The following is a 13,052-nucleotide window of genomic DNA, read 5'->3' on the forward strand; positions in this document are numbered from 1 at the left end:
TCTGTTAGGTCCATACCATCTCTGTCCTTTATCGAGCCATCTACTACTGCGGGCAGGAATCCCTTAGAAGAAATGGAGTAGCCATCATAGTCAACAAAATAGTCTGAAATGCAGTACTTGGATGCAATCTCAAAAACGACAGAATGATCTCTGTTCGTTTCAAGGCAAACCATTCAATATCACAGTAATCCAAGTCTATGCCGCAACCAGTAACGCTGAAGAAGCTGAAGTTGAATGGTTCTATGAAGACCTACAAGACCTTTTAGAACTAATACCCAAAAGAGATGTCCTTTTCATTACAGGGGACTGGAATGCAAAAGTAGGAAGTCAAGAAACACCTGGCTGCTGCTGCTAAGTCGCTTCAGTCGTGTCCGACTCTGTGCGACCCCATAGACAGCAGCCCACGAGGCTCCCCTGTCCCTGGAATTCTCCAGGCAAGAACACTGGAGTGGGTTGCCATTTCCTTCTCCAATGCATGAAAGTGAAAAGTGAAAGCGAAGTCGCTGAGTCTTGTCTGACTCTTATCGACCCCATGGACTGGGGCCCACCAGGCTCCTCCGTCCATGGGATTTTCCAGGCAAGAGTGCTGGAGTGGGGTGCCATTGCCTTCTCCGAGAAACACCTGGAGTAACAGGCAAATTTGGCCTTGGAATACGGAATGAAGCAGGGCAAAGGCTAATAGAGTTTTGCCAAGAGAATGCATGGTCATAGCAAACACCCTCTTCCAACGACACAAGAGAAGACTCTACACATGGACATCACCAGATGGTCAACACTGAAATCAGATTGATTATATTCTTTGCAGCCAAAGATGGAGAAGCTCTATACAGTCCACAAAAACAAGACTGGGAGCTGACTGTGGCTTAGATCATGAACTCCTTATTGGCAAATTCAGACTTAAATTGAAGAAAATAGGGAAAACCACTAAACCATTCAGGTATGACCTAAATCAAATCCCTTATGAATATACAGTGGAAGTGAGAAATAGATTTAAGGGACTAGATCTGATAGAGTGCCTGATGAACTATGGACGGAGGTTCGTGACATTGTACAGGAGACAGGGATCAAGACCATCTCCATGGAAAAGAAATGCAAAAAAGCAAAATGGCTGTCTGGGGAGGCCTTACAAATAGCTGTGAAAAGAAGAGAAGTGAAAAGCAAAGAGAAAAGGAAAGATATAAGCATCTGAATGCAGAGTTCCAAAGAATATCAAGGAGAGATAAGAAAGCCTTCCTCAGTGATCAATGCAAAGAAATAGAGGAAAACAACAGAATGGGAAAGACTAGAGATCTCTTCAAGAAAATTAGAGATACCAAGGGGACATTTCATGCAAAGATGGGCTTGATAACCAAGGTCTAACCACTCCCATATTTCAGGGTATTTGGCCTTCTGAGATGGCCCCACACTCTGTATTTCTTCCAGGACTGCCCTCACTTTCTGAGATGGGCCATATTCTGTGTATGGAATGTATATGTCTCTAAATAAACCTGCTGTCACTTTGCTAAGACTCATTCTTGAGTTCTTTCCCATGCAAAGCCAAGAGCCCACATTTGGTGGCCCATCTCAAGGACTTGTCTGAGACCTGGGATGTGACCATCCTCTCATGCCCCACCTTTTTCCTGCAATAGCTGGCTCCAACCCCATGTGAAACGGAAGCGGAAGGGGCAGGGCACAATATTTGAAAGAATGACATAGCCCAAGGACATAACATAAACTGATCAGAATCAAATGGGTCCAAGATGGCAGACAAGTCAACTCTAACTAGACCTTGATCCTCAGAATATGCTCATTGTAACACAATAGCAGCAGCAACAGCACACCAGCCAGCTAAATGAGACACTCACAGGTGCCACGACAGTTCCAAGGCCAACCATCAAAGACCAAAAAGTGGGCGGTAGCCCAATTCCTGGAAACTTCTGCCCCTTCCCCAAAATAGTTGGGATAATCCTTCCACTCATTAGCCTATGAAATTGTTGTTGTTCATTCACTAAGTCGTGTCCGACTCTTTGTGACCCCACGGACCTCAGCACACCTGGCTTCCCTGTCCCCGGCTGATAAAAACTAACCATGCCACATTTCAAGGCTGCACTCAGCCTCTTGATGGCCCACAGTCCATCTGTGGAGTGTGTTTCTCTCTAAATAAATCTGCTTCTTACCTATCACTTTGTCTCTTACTGAGTTCTTTCTGAAGTGAGACTACAAGAATCCAAGTTTCAGTAGGTCCTGAAACCAGATGTGTGACCTTAGTTGGAAGACAGTGGGTTTTAGCTGGGTTCAAGTCCTGGCCACGTGCGTTAGTCCCAAAGTGGGTTTTGGTTGGGTTTGAGTCTTAGCACGTGCATTCAAGTCCCAGCCTTGAGGTGAATGGTTTCACATGCATTGGGGCAGGGGTGCATTTTCAGAGAATGGATTGGACCTAAATGTGTGCACTACAGACAGCAGTTAGGTGTGGTGAAGTGGGGAGGGGAGAAGCAAAGGGCCAGGAGGGTGGTTTCAGCTTAAGGTCTATCAACCCTTAGGAAGCAAAACTGAAAAATTAGAATTTTACCTTCTGGGTGATGGGGAGCTACTGAGAGGCTTCTGATGATGAAAGTGTTACACATCTGAGGCAGGACATTTTTATGTACAGAAAAACTGAAATAAGAAAAAAAAAATCATCCTCAAATGTACTAACCACAACCACTGTTTCTGTTTGGGTGTATTTCCCTTCCACTCTTTCTTCTAAGTGTACACACATGCATAAACACACAAGCACAATTGTAATTACACCCTATATGCACAATATGGCATTTGCTTTGAGTAATTAACATTATATCATGTGTATTTCTATGTACTTAAATATTCCTCCTCAATAGTATTTTAATGGCTAGGAGAGTTAGGGATGGCCTCTTTGAGGAGGTAGCACTGGAGTTGAGGTCAGAAGGATAAAAAAGCCAGTCTGGGGAAAAGCCTTCCAAGGAGAAGGAATAGTGTGTGTGAAGCCCTGAGCCAGGAGTAGGCTTGGTGAGTTTGAGGATGAGTATAAAGTAAATTTCTTCCTGAGTTTCTTCTTGGCTGTTGTTGTTTAGTCGATTGGTCGTGTCTGACTCTTTGTGACTCCATGGACTGCAGCACGCCAGGCTTCCCTGTCCTTCTCCATCTCCCAGAGTTTTCTCAAACTCATGTCCATTGAGTCAAGGACACTATCTATCCATCTCATCCTCTGTCATCCTCTTCTCCTCTTGCCCTCAATCTTTCCCATTATCAAGGTCTTTTCCAGTGAGCAGGCTCTTTGTATCAGGTGGCCAAAGTATTGGAGCTTCAGCTTTAGTATCAGTCCTTCCAACAAATATTCAGGGCTGATTTCCTTTAGGATTGACTGGTTTGATCTCCTTGCAATCCAAGGGACTCTCAAGAGTCTTCTCTAGCACCACAGTTTGAAAGCATCAGTTCTTCGGTGTTCAGCCTTCTTTGGGCTTCCCTGGTGGTTCAGACGGTAAAGAATCTGCCTGCAATGCAGGAGACCTGGGTTCGACCTGTAGGGAGACCTATAGGTTGGAAAGATCCCCTGGAGAGGGGCATGGCAACCCACTCCCCTATCCTTGCCTGGAGAATCCTAGGTTGGGAAAATCCTCTGGAGGAGGGCATGGCAACCCCCTCCAGTATTCTGGCCTGGAGAATCCCCATGGGCAAAGGAGGCTGGTAGGCTACAGTCCATGGGGTCACCAACAGTCAAACATGACTAAGCGACTAAGCACACGGCACACAGCCTTCTTTATGGTCCAACTTGCACATCCGTACATGACTGCTGGAAAAACCATAGCTTCGACTATACGGATCTTGGTCAGCAAAGTGTTGCCTTTGTTTTTTAATACACTGTCTAGGTTTGTCATAGCTTTCCATCCAAGGGGCAAGTGTCTTTTAATTTCATGGCTGTAGTCACTGTCCGCAGTGATTTTGGAGCCAAAGAAAGTAAAATCTGTCACGCTCCTACTTTCCCCCCTTCTATTTGCCACGAAGTGATGGGACTGGATGGCATGATCTTAGTCTTTTCAATGTTGAATTTTAAGCCAGCTTTTCACTCCTCTTTTCACCCTCATCAAGAGGCTCTTTAGTTCCTCTTCACCTTCTGCCATTAGAGTGGTATTTTCTGCATATCTGAGGTTGTTGATATTTCTCCCTGCAATCTTGATTCCAGTTTGTGATGCATCCAGCCTGGCATTTCACATGATGTACTCTGCATAAAGGGCTTCTCAGGTGTCACTAGTGGTAAAGAACCCATCTACCAATACAAGAGATGTTAAGAGATGTGGATTCGATTCCTGGGTCAGGAAGATCTCCTGGAGGAGGGCAGAGCAACCCACTCCAGTACTCTTGCCTGGAGAATCCCATGGACAAAGGAGCCCAGCAGGCTACAGTCCATAGGGTTGGAAAGAGTTGGACATGACTGAAGTGACTTAGCACACTTTCTGCACGGAAGTTAAATAACCAGGGTGACAGTATACAGCCTTGACATACTCCTTTCTCGTTTTTGAACCAGTCCATAGTTCCATGTCTGGTTCTAACTGTTGCTTCTTGACTGCATACAGGTTTCACAGAAGGAGGTGAAGTGGTCTGGTATTCCTTTCTTTTTAGGAATTTTCCAGTTTGTTGTGATCCATACAGTCAAAGGCTTTAGTGTAGTCAGTGAAGCAGAAGTAGATGTTTCTCTGAAATTCTCTTGCTTTTTCTATGATCCAATGGATCTCTTGTTCCTCCGCCTTTACTAAATCCAGCTTCTACATCTGAAAGTTCATGTACTACTGAAGTCTAGCTTGGAGGATTTTGAACATAACCTTGCTAGCTAAGAGTGCAGTTGTTCAGTAGTCTGAACATTCTTTGGCACTGCCCTTCTTTAGGATTGGAATGAAAACTGACCTTTTCCAGTCCTGTGGCCAATGCTGAGTTTTCAAAATTTGCTGACATATTGAGTGCACTTTAACAGCATCATCTTTTAGCATTTTAAATAGCTCAGCTGGAATTCCATCACCTCCAGTAGCTTTGTTTTCAGTAATGCTTCCTAAACCCTACGTGACTTCACACTCTCATGTCTGGCTGCAGGTGAGTGATCACACCATCACGGTTATCCAGGTCATTAGGACTTTTTTGGTATAGTTCTTATGTGTATTCTTGCAGATTCTTCTTAATCTCTTCTGCTTCTGTTAGGTCCTTACCATTTCTGCCCTTTCCCTTGTGGCTCAGCTGGTAAAGAATCCGCCCGCAATGTGGGAGACCTGGGTTCGATCCCTGGGTTGGGAAGATCCCCTGGAGAAGGGAAAGGCTACCCACTCCAGTATTCTGGCCTGGAAAATTCCACGGACTGTATAGTCCATGGGGTCGCAAAGAGTCGGACACAACTGAGTGACTTTCACTTTGCACTTTGCATGAAATAGTTCTTTGATATCTCCAGTTTTCTTGAAGTGATCGCTAGTCTTTTCCATTCTATTGCTTTTCTCTATTTGCATTGTTCTCATAAGAAAGCTTTCTTATATCTCCTTGCTATTCTTTGGAACTCTGCGTTCGGTTGGGTGTATCTTTCCCTTTCTCCCTTGCTTTTTGCTTCTCTTCTTTTCTCAGCTGTTTGTAAAGCCTCCTCAGACAAACACTTGGACTTCTTGCATTTCTTTTTCTTTGGGATGGGTTTGGTCACTGAATCCTGTGCAATGTTACAAACCTCTGCCCACAGTTCTATAGGCACTCTGTCTACCAGATCTAATCCGTGGAATCTATTCATCAACTCCACTTTTCCAATCAAATAAGGGATTTGATTTAGGTCATACCTGGATGGCCTAGTGGTTTTCCCTACTTCAATCTAAGCCTGAATTTTGCAATAAGGAGTTCAAGATCTGAGCCATAGTCAGGTCAGGTCTTGTTCTTGCTGACTGTATAAAATGTCTCTATCTTCAGCTGCAAAGAATATAGTCAATCTGACTTCAGTAGTGACCATGTTGTGATGTCCACATGTAAAGTGGTCTCTTGTGTTGTTGGAAGAGGGTGTTTGCTCTGACCAGTGTGTTCTCTTGACAAAACTCTTAGCCTTTGCCCCACTTTATTTTGTACTCCAAGGCCAAATTTTTCAGTTGCTCCAGGTGTCCTTTGACTTCCTACTTTTGCATTCCAGTCCCCTAAGGAAAAGGATTTTCTTTCTTTCTTTTTTTTTTAAACCATCTTGGTTTTGGTGTTAGCTCTCGAACATCTCGTAGGTCTTCATAGAGCCGGTCAACTTCAGCTTCTTCAACATCAGTGATTTGGGCATAGACTTGCATTACTGTGATGTTGAATGGTTTGTTTTGGAAATTAACCAAGATCATTCTGTTGTTTTTGAGACTGCACCCAAGTACTGCATTTTGGACTCTTGTTGACTGTGAGGACTACTCCATTTTTTCTAAGGGATTCTTGCCCACAGTAGTAGATATGATGGTCGTCTGACTTAAATTAGCCCATGCCTGTCCATTTTAGTTCGCTGATTCCTAAAATGTTGATGTTCAGTCTTGCCATCTCCTGTTTGACCACTTCCAATTTACCTTGATTCATGGACCTAACATTCCAGGTTCCTATGCAATATTGTTCTTTACAGCATCAGACTTTTCTTTCACCACCAGACACATCCACAACTGAGCATTTTTTCCTCTTTGGTCCAGCCACTTCATTCTTTCTGGAGGATTTCTCTCCTCTTCCCCAATAGCATACTGGACACCTTCCAACCTGGGAAGCTCATGTTCTGGTGTCATATCTTTTCATCCATTCATACTGTTTATGGGGTTCTCGTGGCCAGAATACTGGAGTGGTTTGCCATTCCTTCCCCCAGTGAACCACATCTTGTCAGAACTCTCCACTGTAACCCATCCATCCCGGGTGCCCATGCACGGTATGGCTCATAGCTTCACTGAGTTACGCAAGCCCCTTCATCACGACAAGGCTGTGATCTATCTATGAAGGGGCATTTCTTCTTTACTCACACTCAGTCCATTCTAACCCCCCGGCAGAAACAAATTTAATTTAATTTAATTGGGTGTTAAATTTAGTTAAGTTGGGTATCCCACAATTTAACTCCATTCTATCTACCTTAAGATAGTGAGACCCCACAAGTTTAGGTTCCTGTTCCCACAGGACTGGGTCTTTGTTGTGGCAAGCAGGCTCTCTAGGTGCTGCATTGGGCTTAGTTGCTGCATGGCATGTGGGAATCTTAGTTCCCAGACCAAGGATTGTCCCTTGCATTGGAAGGTGGATTTTTAACCACTGGACCACCAAGGAAGTCCCAAGATTGCCCCCAATTTATTTATTTATTTTTTAAATAATTTTATTTATTTATTTTAAAAAATAATTTTATTTATTTTTAAAATACTTTTATTTTTTTTTTAAAAATAATTTTATTTATTTATTTTTGTTTATGCTGGGTCTTCGTTGTGGAGTAGGATTCTCTTGTTTCAGAGCACAGACTCTAGGGCACACAGGCTTCAGTAGGGCTCAGGAGTTGTGGCTTCCAGGCTCCAGAGCACAAGCTTAGTAGTTGCGGCACACAGGCTTCGTTGCTCCAAGGCATGTGTGATCTTCCCGGATCAGGGATCAAACTCCTGCATTGGCAGATGAATTCTTTCCCACTGAGCCACCAGGGAAGCCCCTGCCCCCAATTTAGATGCCAGGTTTTCACCTGTGCTTCTGACCAACCAAGCAACCAGTGATAAGTTGGAAGTTCCCATGACCCACTCCTTGCATTTCATCATTTGCAAAAATGGCTCACAGAACTCAGGAAAACAGTTTACTTATATGATTGCCAGCTTATTACAAAGACTACTTCAAAGGGTACAAATGAACAGCCAGAGGAAGAGGTTGTACAGGGCTAGGCATGAGGATGCGGCAAGGAGTTTCCAGGCACAAGACCCTCCCAGCAGCTTCATATGTTCACCAACCAGGAAATTCTCAGAACCCTGGCCTTTGGGATTTTATGGAGGCTTCATTAAATAGGTGGGGCTTCCCAGGTGGCTAAGTATCCGATCCTCCTGCTGATTGAGGAAATGCAGGAGACACAGGTTAGATCCCTGAGTCAGGAAGATTCCCTGGAGGAGGAAATGGCAACCCACTCCAGTATTCTTGCCTGAAAAATCCCATGGACAGAGGAGCCTGGTGGGCTACAGTTCATGGCAGAACAAAGAGTTGGACATGACTGAGAAAATGAGCACGAAAATGAGCAGTAAGTAGGCATGATTGATGAAATCATTGACTGTCAGTGACTCAGTCAACACTTTATCCCATTTCTCCTCCCCAGAGGTCAGAGGTCAGGGGGATGGTCTGAAAGTTCCAGTCCTCTAGTTATGTGATTGATTTCCCTGGCAACCAGAACCCACAGGCTTTTAGGAACAACGCTTCATTAACATAAAGTCTCCAGTAGTTGAAATGGGCTTGTTATGAATAACAGAAAAGTCTCCTTTCACCTTTTTGGCTCTTGTCACTTAGGAAATTCCAAGGGTTTTAGGAGCTCTGTGCCAGAGACAGGGACAAAAGACCAACCTAGATTCCATATCCACAGAATCAACCAATCTGGAGTTGAAAATATATATTTTTTTAATTCCAGAAGCTTCCCTGGTGGCTCAGTTGTAAAGACTCTGCCTGCCAATGCAGGAGACACAGATTCAATCGCTGATCTGGAAAGATCCACAACTAAGATCCCCTTAGTTGTCACAGAGCAACTAAGCCCGTGCTCCACAACTATCGAGCCTGTGCTCTAGAGCCCCGAGAGGCGCAACTACTGAGCCCAAGCACCGCAAGTACTGAAGCCTGCATGCCCTAGAGCCCATACTCTGAAGTGAGAGAAGCCCCTGCCATGGGAAGTCTGGACACTGAAACCAGAAGTAGCGCCCACTTGCTGTAACTAGAGAAAAGTCCACACAGCAATGAACACCTAGCACAGCCATTCATTCATTCATTCATTATTTTTTAATTCCAGAAAGTTTGGGGACTCCCCTGGTAGTCCAGTGGTTAAGACTACACGCTCCCAGTGCAGAGGGCACGTGTTCAATCCCTGGTCGGGGCACTAACATCCTGCATGCCAATGGCTCAGCCTAGTGACTCTGCCACGTTCTAGCCTAGTGACTCAACCTCTCCGTGTTTCAGTTTCCTCATGTACGAAGTGGGCATAATAACAGCACCTATACCTCATAGGGGGCTACCCAGGTGGCGCTAGTGGTAAAGAACCTGCCTGCCAATGCAGGAGACGTAGCGGCACAGGTTCAATCCCTGTGTCAGGAAGACTCCCTGGAGGAGGGCATAGCAACCCGCTCCAGTGTTCTTGCCTGGAGAATCCCAAGGACAGAGGAGCCTGATGGGCTATAGTCCATGGAGTCACAAAGAGTAGGACAGGACTGAAGTGACTTAGTACGCATGCATACATACCTCATAGGACTGCAATGAGATTTAAATGAGATACTCTTTATAAAGACAGACGCAGTTCATACTACACAAGTATTTGTTGACTAAGGTAAACTCTATCTTCTAGATATCTCTTAAAATGATCCACCATTATCTCTCTACCATCATACTGTCCTGACCTAATGGGTCTTACTCCATCCAATCCCTGCCATCCTCCAATCCATCTGCACACCCAAACCAGGGTCACCTTTTCAAAATGTGACTATAATGCAAACATTGGGTTGGCCAAAAAGTTTATTCGTGTTTCCCCATAAGATCTTGTGGAAAATCTGAATGAAATTTTTGGCCAACCCAATACTTAGCACTTCAATGGCTTCCTCGGGTTTCCCTGGTGGCTCAGTGGGAAAGAATCGCCTGCCAAGCAGGAGGCATGGGTTTGATCCCTGGGTCAGGAAGATCCCCTAGAGAAGAAATGGCAACCCAATCCAGTATTCTTGCCTGGGACATCCCACGGACTGAGGAGCCTGGCAGGCTACTGTGGGGTCGAAAATGTAGCGACTACACAATAGCAGCAGCAGCTTCAGTGGCTCCCCACTGCAAGGCGGCCCTCCTTAGTAGGCTGACAAGGTCCAGGACATCTGGTCCCCACTCACCTGTGCAGGCTCGCCTTGGCCACTGAACACTCTGGGCAGCTGTATATGCAAAGGTAGATTAGGAAGTTGTTTCCTTATCATCTGTAAGAGGTGGGATGATCACAACTGTCCTTTCGTTGACAAGAAGTGGAAATTTCACCCACTGGCACCCAGTTTGTGCCAGGCCACATTCTTGGTTTCCTAAGGACCTACCATGCCCATTTGCTTCCTGAGTCCTTCATTCAGGAAGGTTTACTTCTTTATTTGTAAATGAATTTGTGAATATCAACTGGCTGATGTGAAGCATCCAGAGATAAAGGCTACCTAGCTTGTCTTGCTCTGGGAAAGGCTGTCTTTTTTCCCCCCCAGTTTATTTATCTTTTAGTTCTTCCATAATTGAATATATCAAGTCTTATGGGCTTCCCTGGTGGCTCAGTGGTAAAGAATCCACCTGCAATGCAGTGATAGCTTACAGTGAACGGTGTCGCATTCGTGATCTCCGAAAAAGATTTAGCTTCGGGACCAGGGACCAGGCTTGAGCACTCAAGAGCTTTGTGTAGCAGAGTTTTATTAAAGTATGAAAAGGAGAGAGAAATCTTCTGACACAGACATCAGAAGGGGGACGGAGAGTGCCCCCATCCCTAGTCTTAGAGGGGGAATTATATACTTTTTAATTGGTTATTACAATAAATCAAGAGAATGTCTCAAGGTTGTAAAGATCTTACTAGACCCTCTCCCGTAATATACATTTTAAGATAACAGAATTAGTCAGAAGGTTTTCAGGAAGGAGAAACATGTCCTCAAGCAGGATACATTATTGTTATATAATCCTTACTAAGTAATGTAGAAAAAAACCTTTGCCCTTTCTTTCTCCTTGAGAATTCCAGACCCCTAACTCCTCCTTGTGGAGAAGGCAATGGCACCCTGCCCCAGTACTCCTGCCTGGAAAATCCCATGGACAGAGGAGCCTGGTAGGCTGCAGTCCATGGGGTCAAAAAGAGTCGTACACGACTGAACGACTTCACTTTCACTTTTCACTTTCATGCATTGGAGAAGGAAATGGCAACCCACTCCAGTGTTCTTGCCTGGAGAATCCCAGGGACGGGGGAGCCTGGTGGGCTGCCGTCTATGGGGTCGCACAGAGTCGGACACGACTGAAGCGACTTAGCAGCAGCAGCAGCAGCAACTCCTCCTTGAGAGCCCCAGACCCCTTTCTACTCCTTTGGGACCCCGGACTTTTTATCAACCTGCCTAGGAATTGACTCTCTCAGCAGGAGATGCAGGTTTGATCCCTGGGTAGGGAAGATCCCCTGGAGAAGGAAATGGCAACCCACTCTAGTATTCAGGTCTGGAGAATCTCCTGGACAGAAGAGCCTGGAGGCTACAGTCCATGGGATCACAAATAGTCGGACAGGACTGAGGGTCTAAACAACGATTGCTAAGGAGAAAATAACAAACAAGCAAACAAAATCCGAGGCCCCGCCCCCATTTCTCTTAAAGTCACAGAACAGAAGGAACCGCAGTGGAATAAGTGGGTGCAGAAAGCCAGGAGGGAGAGGATGGCAAGATAAACTCCTCAAATACTTAGAAAGCTATTCAACAGAAACTGTGATAAATACAAGCCAGTGTTAGACAAGTGAAAATAAGGAGCAGCAGAGATGAGAGCCTGTTTTGTAGATATAGCCTGTTTCCTCTTCTTTTTTCTCATCAGGGTATTCTAGGCCGAAGGCATGAAGTGCAGACCAGGCCCTCTTCGATGTGCTTTACCTGAATTAACTAATTTCCTGTGAGGGAGGTACTATATTTAGCCCCATGTTACTCCTAAAGACAGGAAGCACAGGGAAGTTAATTACTGTGCTCCCCGTTTTATGGCAAGTAAATCAAAAGAGCCTTTTTGGGTCCAGAGTCTTGATAAGGCTAATGAGGCCGAGTGTTATAAAGAACTTGACAGACATCAGAGGCAGGAACAATCACACTTAATTAGAGGGAGTCCAACATGAATTCAGAATTTAAAATAGATATGTCTCACAGTTTACCATGTGGTTTTACATGGATTATCTTATTTCAGTAGAGGAGGCAGTACAGAGCTGTGGTGAACAGCACAAGGTCTAGAATCAGATAATCCTGATACTTGTTTCCCAGCCTTGTCACATACCAGTTATATGTTCTGGGACCTCTTTTAGTGCCTCAATTTCTCATTTGTAAAGATTTTTACCATCTGAGACACCAGGGAAGTCCCCATTTGTAGAGTATAATAAAACAATGTCTCATGCCATTGTGAGGATTAAATAAGATAATAATACCCTTAAAGCAGTTAACAGGCTTTCCAGGTATCTCAGGGGTAAAAAATCTGCCTGCCAATGTAGGAGCTACAGAAGATACAGGTTCAAGCCCTGGGTGGGGAAGATCCCCTGGAGGAGGAAATGGCAACCCACTCCAGTATTCTTGGCTGGAAAATACCCTGGACAGAGGAACCCCATGGGCTATGGTCCATGGGGTTGCAAAGAGTCAGACACGACTGAGGACGTAGTAAGTAGTGACCTAAAGCAGTTAACACCATGCCTGGCACATGGCAAATGCTAAAAAAAAAAAAAGAAAGAAAAAGAATAAGATGATGTGATGGCTTATTTTACTGGACACAGGTGATGTATCAAATGTGTTCTGGGCCTCTTAAGCCTCACAACAGCTCTCTGAAGGTTTTGTCCTTATTGTACAGTGAAGTGCACCTGCTGACTAGGTGTACTTCACAACAATCCCAGGTGTAGGTGCTACATATTATAATCCCCATCGTACAGAGGGGGATACTGAGCATACGTTAAATAACTTGATCAAGTTCATAGCCAGCAAGAGAAGCAAGCAGGCGATTTGTTTCCAAGGTCCGTGCTCTTAACCATATTCCCTTTCAGCAACAAGTGAGGAAAACAGGCTCAGAAAGTGAAGAGATTTCCTAAGGAGGACTCCAGGCTATTTTAAAACCCAGGGATTATTACCAAATCCAGCAGAGGGCGCCCCAAAACACCGCAATCTGTGGGATTG

Source organism: Bos mutus, chromosome 22 (assembly GCF_027580195.1).
Source record: "Bos mutus isolate GX-2022 chromosome 22, NWIPB_WYAK_1.1, whole genome shotgun sequence".
Classification (NCBI taxonomy): domain Eukaryota; kingdom Metazoa; phylum Chordata; class Mammalia; order Artiodactyla; family Bovidae; genus Bos; species Bos mutus.